Genomic DNA, 10,011 nt, shown 5'->3' with positions numbered 1-10,011 from the left:
CCCGGCCATTATACAGTACAACTAGACGGGAATGTTAATTACCTGTGGTCTTTTTACATCCTGGGTTAAGGTCAGAAAGCCAGATTCTGGAGCAAATCTGAAAACTGCAAATTAAACACTATGCATACAAAGTTCCAAGGAAGAAATTATGCACTGCTTGGGAGTGAAGCTTCTGGTGCGCCAAATCTGAAAACTGCAAATTAAACACTATGCATACGAAGTTCCAAGGGAGAAATTATGCACTGCCTGGGAGTGAAGCTTCGTGCGCCACGTGTCTTCAACAGAGGTGGGAGATATTGGTGCTGTGCTCAGCTGTTTGATGTTGGAAAGGTATCCTTCCTCTAATTCACCTGGACCATTTGAACTGCCAACACACAAATGTCTGATTTCCTCAAGCTCAGTAACAACTTGCTCCATGTGTGGTCTGTCATCTCTTTCTGACGCCAGGCATCTGAACGCTAATTCGGAAACGGCACATACCATGGCCTTCGCCTCATGGCTCTTTTCGATATTGAGCTGCGGATCCACAAGCTCATGCAAAGCCCCTTCTTGAATCTTAGCTATTGCCATGGTAGCAAGGTTGATTTCCCTGGTCTTCCGATTGGTGTCCACTGCTAATCTGGCAGAAATGATCTCCACCAAAACGACCTCGAAGCTGCACATATCGGATTTCTCTGTCAGTTGATAGCACTGATAATACACTGGATCAAGGTAGCCTGGTGTGCCCTGTGGAGAAGTGGTGACATGTGAGGCATCTACAGGCACAAGTCTGCAAAGCCCAAAATCAACCACTTTGGCAATAAAATTTTCTCCCAAGAGAATGTTTGAGGATTTCATCATTACAGAACCCACCCTTCAAATATTGGCATTTGCTTGTTGGAATATAAAGACATTCATGGAGTCGCAAGAGCAGAGCCAAAATCCTCATGTCGCAATCTTCCCTGGGTTTGGGTCGGGCCATCACATCCCACTGCTCGAGCTTGCAAAGCGGCTGACTGTGTACCATGGCTTTTCTGTCACCTTCTTCACCGCCGAATGGATGGACGACTCTCCTCACCACACCTTGCCATCTTCGTCAAGGGACATGATCCGCTTCATAGAGCTCCCTGATGTTCATATCGAAGGGGATCGAGGCGCCTCAGATTGCTGTCCTCTCTCATCCATCCACAGATGCTTGGCCTCTCTTCGCTGACGCTTGGTTTCTAAAAAGGCCGCTTGGTTTCTAAAAAGGCTGATGATCTAATGGCTGGAGTTTATTCCATCGTCTAACAATCGATCTAAGGGCCCATAACGAGACACCGCGGCACGGAGGGGAGTTCCTCTCAAAGGGAACGCCTTACGGCGTAAAAAACAAAAACCAAAATAAATTACATGTATGTCATGGGTTATTACGAATAGAGATGACACTAAGGTGAGAGGTGAGTCTAAGGTGAGAGTAGAGTTTGAGGTAAGTAAACCAGAGGTAAGGGCAAGTTTTCGGTCTTTGGGGGGTAGAAGGCTAGTCTGTGATTTGTAGGAAGTTGAGTCTACAGTTTGTTGTCTGCATAGAGTTTCCAAAATTTTTTCTCACTTGCAAGAATAATGAAAGGGTCAATTGTTCAATTCTCCTCATGCATAGGGTGGATAATAAATGCGTAGTGGTTTAATTCTCACTTTGCTAATGTATGGACATTCCACACAAGATGATGAGACTATGTTTTTCAAGCTATTATGGGGCAATTCAGTAGCAGGTTGAGGAAGATTCACAATTGTGTTTATTGATGTTGTCATTTCAAATCTCCAAGTCGGGTCCATTGTTAAGACATGAGGGAAATAGAATAAGGGGAGGAACAAATATGTATATGGAGCAATGAGAGAGACATGGACATGAACGCCGAGCGCCGATAAGAAGCCTATGATATGGTGAAATTTCAGAATTCCATCTTAATACAAACATGAGAGTTATCAATTAATAGATCCTAAGAGATTTGTTAAAGAGGTTATAAGGTATATATGATATAATGACATATAATGAAATAGAAAATTTATGTAGGTTATAGTAAATCTATAAATGATGGAGGCATAACATTATAAGTATAAATAAAGTGTGAAATACTAAATAATTTAGACATGGGTATAAATGATTATAGATTAATTTTTCCATTAAAGTTGTATAGCAATACAACAAAGTATGTTAATATAAGCATATATTATATAATTTACATAGATTATGACTTATAGGGAGTGTTGTTATATAATAATACCTAAAATAAAGTAATAATCTATAATATGTGAGGTGTAATGTATAGAAATATGTGTAGAGAGATAAAATAGAGTACAAAGGGTAGGCAAGAGATAGGAAGGAGAAAGGAAAAAGAGGAAAAAATGGGAAAAAAGAGGGAAGGAGGGTAAGGTGAGGTAAAAGGTGGGGGGTTAGAAAGGTAGAGGTAAGTAGAGACACGTAAGAGAATGTTAAGATCATAAAGAGGAAGATGCGGGGGGCGGGGAGGGGGGTAAGGAATAAATAAAGGAAGGGAAGGGAGGTCCAAGAAGAAGGTCAAGAGGTTAGAGGAGTCGAGTGTCCTTAATTATTGTTCCCCATAGTTTTCATTAATGTCAAAACCATTGTATCTATTTAAGTTCTTGGGGTGTCTTTGTATCTCCAAAGCCTCCCTTATTCATTGTTTGTAGTATTGATCTTCTTTGGCCAAAATTTTTGTTTTCTCTAAACAAACATGGTGCTTGGTGCTCATGGCATGTTCAACAAGTGTTGAGTTTCTAATCCTTTCATGTTTTATGTCAAAATTGTGTTCTTTGATCCTGACTTGTATGGATCTTCTTGTTTCCCCAATGAAACATTTTCCATAGGAAAAATCTACCTTGTAGAGTCCTTTTTGTTTAGATTGGTCAATCTCATCTTTCACTGATTTCATCATTTGCATGATTGTAGTGACATGTATGAAGGATGTTTAGATTTTTTTTCATTTTAGGACTATGGCAAATGTAATCTGTGGTCCCTTTAAGGTATGGTAGGTGGTTTTTTTTTTTTTTTGTCTTCGATGTTAGTGGAATGAGGTTTGTTATTTGACTTTTCCAGAGAATTTCTTAGTGCATTCTTGTTATTTTCTTTACTGTAGTCAAGATTACTTAAGTGGTCTTTTTCTTTATCATAATGATCCTCCCTTAATATTATTAATGCTCTAGTGGCTAGGGTTCTAATGACACCATTTTTTGTGAGGGATGGTGATGGGAGCCAACTTGAAGATAATTTTTTGTATACATTTTATTTATGTAGACTTTATGGTCAAGATGTCCATCTAGTTTTCTAATGATAAGAACATTTAAGAAAGGAATGCATCCATTTTCCTCAGATTCCATGGTGAATTAGATGTCCTCTAATATTTTTTTAAGGTGTAGTAAGACTTTTCCAAGTTCTTCTTTCCCATGTGACCAAATGACATTTGTGTCATCTACAAATATTTTCAATATTCTTGGTTTTAGGTGGTAGGTGGTAAGGCTCTACTTTCAAATATTTCCATGTACAGGTTAGCCATGACTGGGGAAAGAGGGGATCCCATCTCCATCCTGCTGGTCTACTCGTAATATTCACCTCTAAAGCTAAAAAATGTGGACCTTAGGAATAGTTCAATAAACCTTACTATTACCAGGTTAGTTTCTTCTTTAACAATTTTCACAACCTCATTAAGCGGGATTTTGGTGTAGAGGGATACTATGTCAAAGCTAATGATGATATCCTCCTTGTTGACCTTCCCATGTTTAAATAGTTCCACCAAATATTTGGAGTCCTTGATGAAGGAGTTAGAATAGCTAACCAAGTGGCCTAGAGCTTTGGAAACAAATCTTGCAAATTCATAAGTTGGGGAGCCTATGGTGTTTACTATAGGTCTTAATGGGATGCCATCTTTGTGTATTTTAGGAACACCGTAAATCCTTGGGATAAGTACTTAGTTAGGGGTCAATGGTTTCTTAGTTTTGTCATCAATATTATATGATTGTATGGCTCTTTTAACTTCTCTAACCACTTTTTATATTGGATTATAGGTGAATTCTTGTAGCTGCTAGTCCCAGTCAGATGCTTGATAATTTCACTGTGATAATCATATTGGTTCATGATTATGGTAGCACCACCCTTTTTCGGAAAATGACAATGTTTGGATTGTTTCTAAGGTTTCTAAGGGCCAATTCTCTTCTTTGTTGACAAAGCTAGGGGTCGATTTGGCTCTTCTCAAGTTGAAAATGCAGTGTTTTCTTACATTGACCTTATCTTCTTCCCTAAGTGTTTGGATGCTGCCTTCAATGCTACAGAAGATGATTTTAATCAATATTGATGTCAAATCTAAGACAAAGTTTAGACCTTTCTTTAATATGTTTTTCTCAGTGGTATTAAGTGAATGGTTTGAAAGGTTAACTATCTTTTTGTCATCATTGTTTCCATCTCAACTTGGTTAGATATTAGTGAGAAGTTTTTTTTTTAGTTTATTGGATTACCTATCACGGGCTTTATTTTCTTGATTTGCAGCCTTTATAGCAATGCTAACATACACTATTTTCCATATCTTAGGATCGATTGTTACAACTAAATCCATGTGGAGATTGAATGCTTTCTTGGAAAGTAGGTTGACGGTCGTCTTGGTTCTTTTTATCTCAGCATGCAAAAGGGTGAGTTCAAACTGGTTGAATGCAGTTGCGTTAGAAGTGCAACATAATATGTGCTAAACCATAATGAATTTTGGTATGATACACTTATTTCTACATGTCTTTAGGAAATCCAAATTTGTAGCTCTTGTTTTTATATTAGTCCTCAAATTCTCCAAAAAACACACTTTTTCACATATGCTCCTCCCATACTAGGCCATGATAACATTTTTCAAGCTACCGTGGTGTAATTCGATAACAGGTGGAGGAAGATTCACAATTGTGTTTATTCAATGTTTAGGATCACCAAGCCAGGTCCATTGTCAATACATGATGGAAATAAAATAAGAGAGGAATGGATACATATATGGAGCAACGAGAGAGACATGGACATGAAACCCTACCCCCAACCAGATGCCTATAATATGGTAAAAATTTCAAATGTAGTGTTAATACAAATGGTGAGAGTTATAAATTAATGGATCCTAAGAGATTGATTAAAGAGGTTATAAGGTATATATAATATAGTGACATATAATGAAATGGAAAAATTTACATAACTTAGGATAAATCTATAAATGATGGAGGCCTAAAATTATAAGTATAAATAAATGGTGCGATATTAAATAATATAGATAAGAGTATAAATTATTATTATAGATTAATTTGTCCATTAAAGTTATATAACAATATAGAAAAGTATTTTAATATAAGCATATATTGTATAGTTTACATAGATAATAAGCTATAGGGAGTGTTCCTCTCCTTATGTTATTTCCCTCATGTCTCGACAATGGACCTAGCTTTGGGGTCCGAAATGTCGATATCAATAAACACAATTATGAACCTTCCTCCACCTGTTATCGAATAATGAGACTATATTTGGATGAAAGTTGCTTGAACGAAGGCTAAGTGATTATTAAAGGTTTTATTGGAATGTTGTGTGCACTAAGGCTATTATGTTGAAAGAGTTTTTTTGTCAATTGGAACCTACCATGAAGGGGCACATTGAGGTATTGTGTATTTAGTATTTTCCCTTCACATTCAAGGTTAAATTTCCATGACTATTACTAACATTTCACTGAGATGTGCACATAGTGGATAGTTGAGTATTAGTTTTATAGTGATTCATAGATTCTATCCTCTATGCACCTATTATGAGGCACATCTAAAGTTTTCCAAAGGTGTTTGGTCTACATTATTATGAATTTATTTAACAAGGACGTGAGTTGAGTTGTGAGGGCATGAATAGTGGTGATGGGGAACAATGGAGTTGACTACTTAGTTGAACTGAATGGGGATCAGTTGATCTTGGAAACACCTTGATTCAGGCTACATGAATTTCAATTGGGGTTAGAAAAGAGGATATTAGAGGGGTCACTTCCACTGGAAAAAAACATACTAGACATTTTGGGAGAGTTGGCTAGAGGTTTAGACACTGGTGGTAGTCCACATGGATTGTGGTAAAAGATAAGGGTGAATGATAGTGATGGTGAGCTTCTCAGTTGCCTTAATTATGCCTTTTTTGTCCAACCTATAGTTGTCGATCCTTGGGATTGGCCAAATCACAAGAAAAAAATTGATTGAATAATTTCTCCCCTTGTTTTTTAAGAGGTAGTGCTCCTTTTTACTAGATAAAAATGAACTTCACATAAAATAAAGAAGAGAATCTCAAAAGGGACCAGGCCTTAAAAATTCATGGAAATATAATACACATGAACATAAATAAAGAAGATAAATCTAAGATGGTACTAGGCGTATATAACTTAGAAAAATATGATACATATGGACAAAAATATTCATGACATGTGTGTTTCCATAGATCTTCTAGCAACATTGTAAGTAAAAGTATCAAGCATTTGGAGTAGATAAAGAAATCATGGCATGCAATTTTAGAGAACTTAAAAGATATTTCCATTAAACTCATAGGGATGAAAAGACATACACCCTTGCAATCTTAGACTTAAAACTCAAAGTCAAAGATCACACTAGAGATGCATTCTTAAATAGTTCTCCGGGAAACATTAAAAAATATATAAATGTTTTTATAAAGTTTGTGCTATTTGAAAAAAGTAAATGTATTCGTCCATTTAAGGATAGGGATTGGGATCTCGTAAACCATATAACAAAAGTGAAGACCTAGAAGAGAAAAGAAGCAACAATTAGAAATGAGCTCTAATTCTTGGAAGACTCCATAGAGAAAAGGCTAGATGATTTCTAAGTGAGGATAAGGATAAGAAAACCAAATCTTAGGCAATCTACCAATTGTGTTGGAAGAAGTCACTCTTTATGTTGAGTCTTCTCCTTTTAAGCATAGCGTGTGTGCTAGGAGTTGAATTGTCAGGACTGTCAAGTAGTTCCTATGAGGTAGTTACCTTCCCTAGGATTTCTTTGAGCCATTTCTCAATGAAGTCTTGTAATGGAACCATTGTAACATCCTACTTTACACATACCTTGAATAACTCATCTTCAATGTCCTTCAAATCATAGCCAACTTCCTATACTACATCCAATCGATATTTATTCTTAGTGTCAAAATAAAATAACCATTTATCAAATTTCTCTTTGGGGAAATCAACAAGTTGATTGAATTTGTTTCCCCATGTGGGTTATAGTGCATGAACATGTCCTTGCACTTTCTCCCTATTTAAAAACATCACATCCATGATGAGATTTGGTTCCTCTAATTCCTTTTCCACCTCAATTAATTTAAAGAATTGTTGGGTGTGGAGCTTAATTATCTTCCTAACACGGAGATCTTGTTTCAACCGTGTTTGGATCCTAGCCCCCGAAGGGGGGAGGGCGTGTGGGGGGGTTCCCCCCCCCCCCAACTAGTGTCGCCAAGGGGGTCCAAGGGGGGTGGGAAAAATTCTTTGTAGCCCCTCCTGGTAGTAATTTAGGGGAAACACCCTCAAAGGAAAAATTTAGATAAAAATTGCCTTGTAAAATATGGTAATTCCGTAGTCAATCTGGGTCGTTCATTAGGTGAAAGATCCGACGATAGAAGTTATGTTAATTTAGGGTTTTTTTTCCCTAGAAGGAAAACCTCGATTTATATGAGGGAATTTTCTTATGGCTGTGTATTATTCGGTGTGAGAGAAAAGGAGAGGAGATTGTGTCAGAGCGAAGAGGAAGTTACAATGGATTTGATATAGGTTGTATCCCTTTAGTTTGTTGGATAATATAAAAGGAAGGACTGGTTGTTTCTTCATGGACATAACCCAAATTGGGTGAACCACACATATCTATTACTCTCTTGTTTTATACTTTCTATGTTTGTGTTTCTGCAATATTTTATGTGTTACATTGTTGCGTTATTTAGTTTCTAACAAGAATAAGTGAGATAAATCGTTCTGCTATCCCTCTTGTAAATATTACTATGAATTGGAATTCATGTAAATAATGTGGAAATGTAAAACATTGATTGGCTAGGGGAAGTGGACACAAATTCAAAGGAATAAGGAGGACAAGTTGCTTGTAAAACTAAGTCGTTGCATTTATTTCACCAACTATATCGTTGATGGATTTATGGCTCTATTGTTGCAAGCATTGAGTTTAGGGAATGGGCTCCTTGTGTGGAGGATGAGCCATGCAATATCATATCTCATGGAAGGCATGGACATGGTCCACATGCATGGACAAGTACGAGAAGCAAGCCTAACGGGAGACAAGGGGTATGGAAAAGGAAAAGACGCAAAAACAAATAATCAAAATAAGATGAGGGAGACTGCTTAGTGTGTCGAGCAAGAGAGAGCTTGCTAGAAATAAGAAATAGCATCAAACTTAGAACTTGAAGTTGAAGTGGAGGTGATTTTTTGAGAGAATTAACTTTTCTCTAGCTTTTGTTATATGTTTTAGATAACATTCCCTGCGTTTGTTGAGTTCTGTCTATGTTCCTGTGATTCCCTTGGCCAGGGAGAGTCCAGTGGAGTTGAACACTCAGTGTTATCCTTAGGTTTGATAAGCCACTAGGGTGTTATTTGGGGATGATAAACCACTTGACAGGTTGAGACACTCAGGTACTAGTTGAAGGGACTGAGAAACCACTAAGTGCTAACTTTTGGGTTGATAAACAATTATGTGTTAGCTCAATCAATTGATAAACTACCTGGATAAATGGAATCATGACTCCTACAATTTTAGCTAAGAGAAGCCAGTTGATAAACCGTCTATATAGTGTGTTCAATCTCCTAGAACTGAGTTGTAACTCATTGAGCCTTGGATGAACCCTTGTGCTTGATTTTATGTTGAATGGAGAGTCACTGTGGTGTTACTGTTAGGGGTAGTTGATAAACCACCTAAAAAATGGACTCTTATTCCTACCATTTGTTGACTTGTTATTAGTGAGAATACTCCTGAGAAATTACCTCCTCAAACTCTGAATCTGGCTTGAGGGTGGTCAGATGCAAGAAAGATTGTAGTGTAGTTGGTCTACAGTGGGGTGAAGAGTTGAATTCCCTTAGTTGTGAATCATTAAGATATAAATATAAGCGTATCTACTTGTATTTATGTTGCATTATGAATGTTGAAAGATGTTGTTATGGATTATAATGATGATTGTATCAGTATTTCTTATGGAGGAATGGTGTTATTCCTGGTTGCATTTAATGAGATGCATGTGTGATTGTTCTCAAGATTTGAGTGGGATTTGTAGATCCCTATAATTGTTGATACTCTCCTGAGTGCAAGGGTGATTATATGACATATATGGGTATTTTCTAAGTTTAGTTGACCACCGCTATGTGTGCTTTGTATTATTTGTTATGTCATGAATACTATGGATATCTATTATTTATGGAATGGTGAAAGTCCAATGTTGATGTTGTGTGTGATGTGTGTGGCATGTTATATTAGTGGATTTGGTAGTGGATGTTGAATCCATTAAGTGATTAATGGAATGTTGTGTATCTAAATTCACACAATTGATTCCTAGTTGTGGTTAACCAAGTTCTATGCCTATTGGTAGGCATGCTGACAATTTAATTTCCTTGCTATGGCCATGTTAATGTCTGGAATTTTGGCATGGGAATGGGTGATTCACCTATTGTAAAAATGGTGTTTAGAATTTCTCATCACCGAGAATGGCTTCATTATCCATCGGAGTCCTTGAGACTTCTAAGCTTAGTTGTCACAGATCAAAAGGCTTGCGCTTGGGATGATTAAGCCCTTCTAGAATCACAACATAGTCAAAGGCTATGCATATGAAGAAATGTTTGTCTGGAGACGGTGTAACACCTCCTTTTACATAACTAAGGATGGTTAACCCAAGGCTTGTTGTGTGGTTAAGAGAACAATTTATTTTTATCACATCGATGATATTAAGGTCATCTTATTATATATTTCCAGGCTTGGTATTTCTTGAAGATAGTAATTGCA

At 37.0% G+C, this 10,011-nt stretch overlaps 1 pseudogene; it reads right to left on the bottom strand.

Moving 5' to 3' along the window:
* Positions 1-207: 207 nt before the first annotated feature.
* On the bottom strand, positions 208-837 carry LOC149199445 (LEAF RUST 10 DISEASE-RESISTANCE LOCUS RECEPTOR-LIKE PROTEIN KINASE-like 1.4 pseudogene; annotated as a pseudogene).
* Between the last annotated feature and the right edge of the window lie 9,174 nt (positions 838-10,011).

Source organism: Pinus tabuliformis, chromosome 2_1, assembly GCF_031772625.1.
Source record: "Pinus tabuliformis cultivar Carrire ecotype Pingquan chromosome 2_1, CPIR1, whole genome shotgun sequence".
Taxonomy (NCBI): Eukaryota; Viridiplantae; Streptophyta; class Pinopsida; order Pinales; family Pinaceae; genus Pinus; species Pinus tabuliformis.
This window is presented reverse-complemented; position numbering and strand designations above follow the sequence as displayed.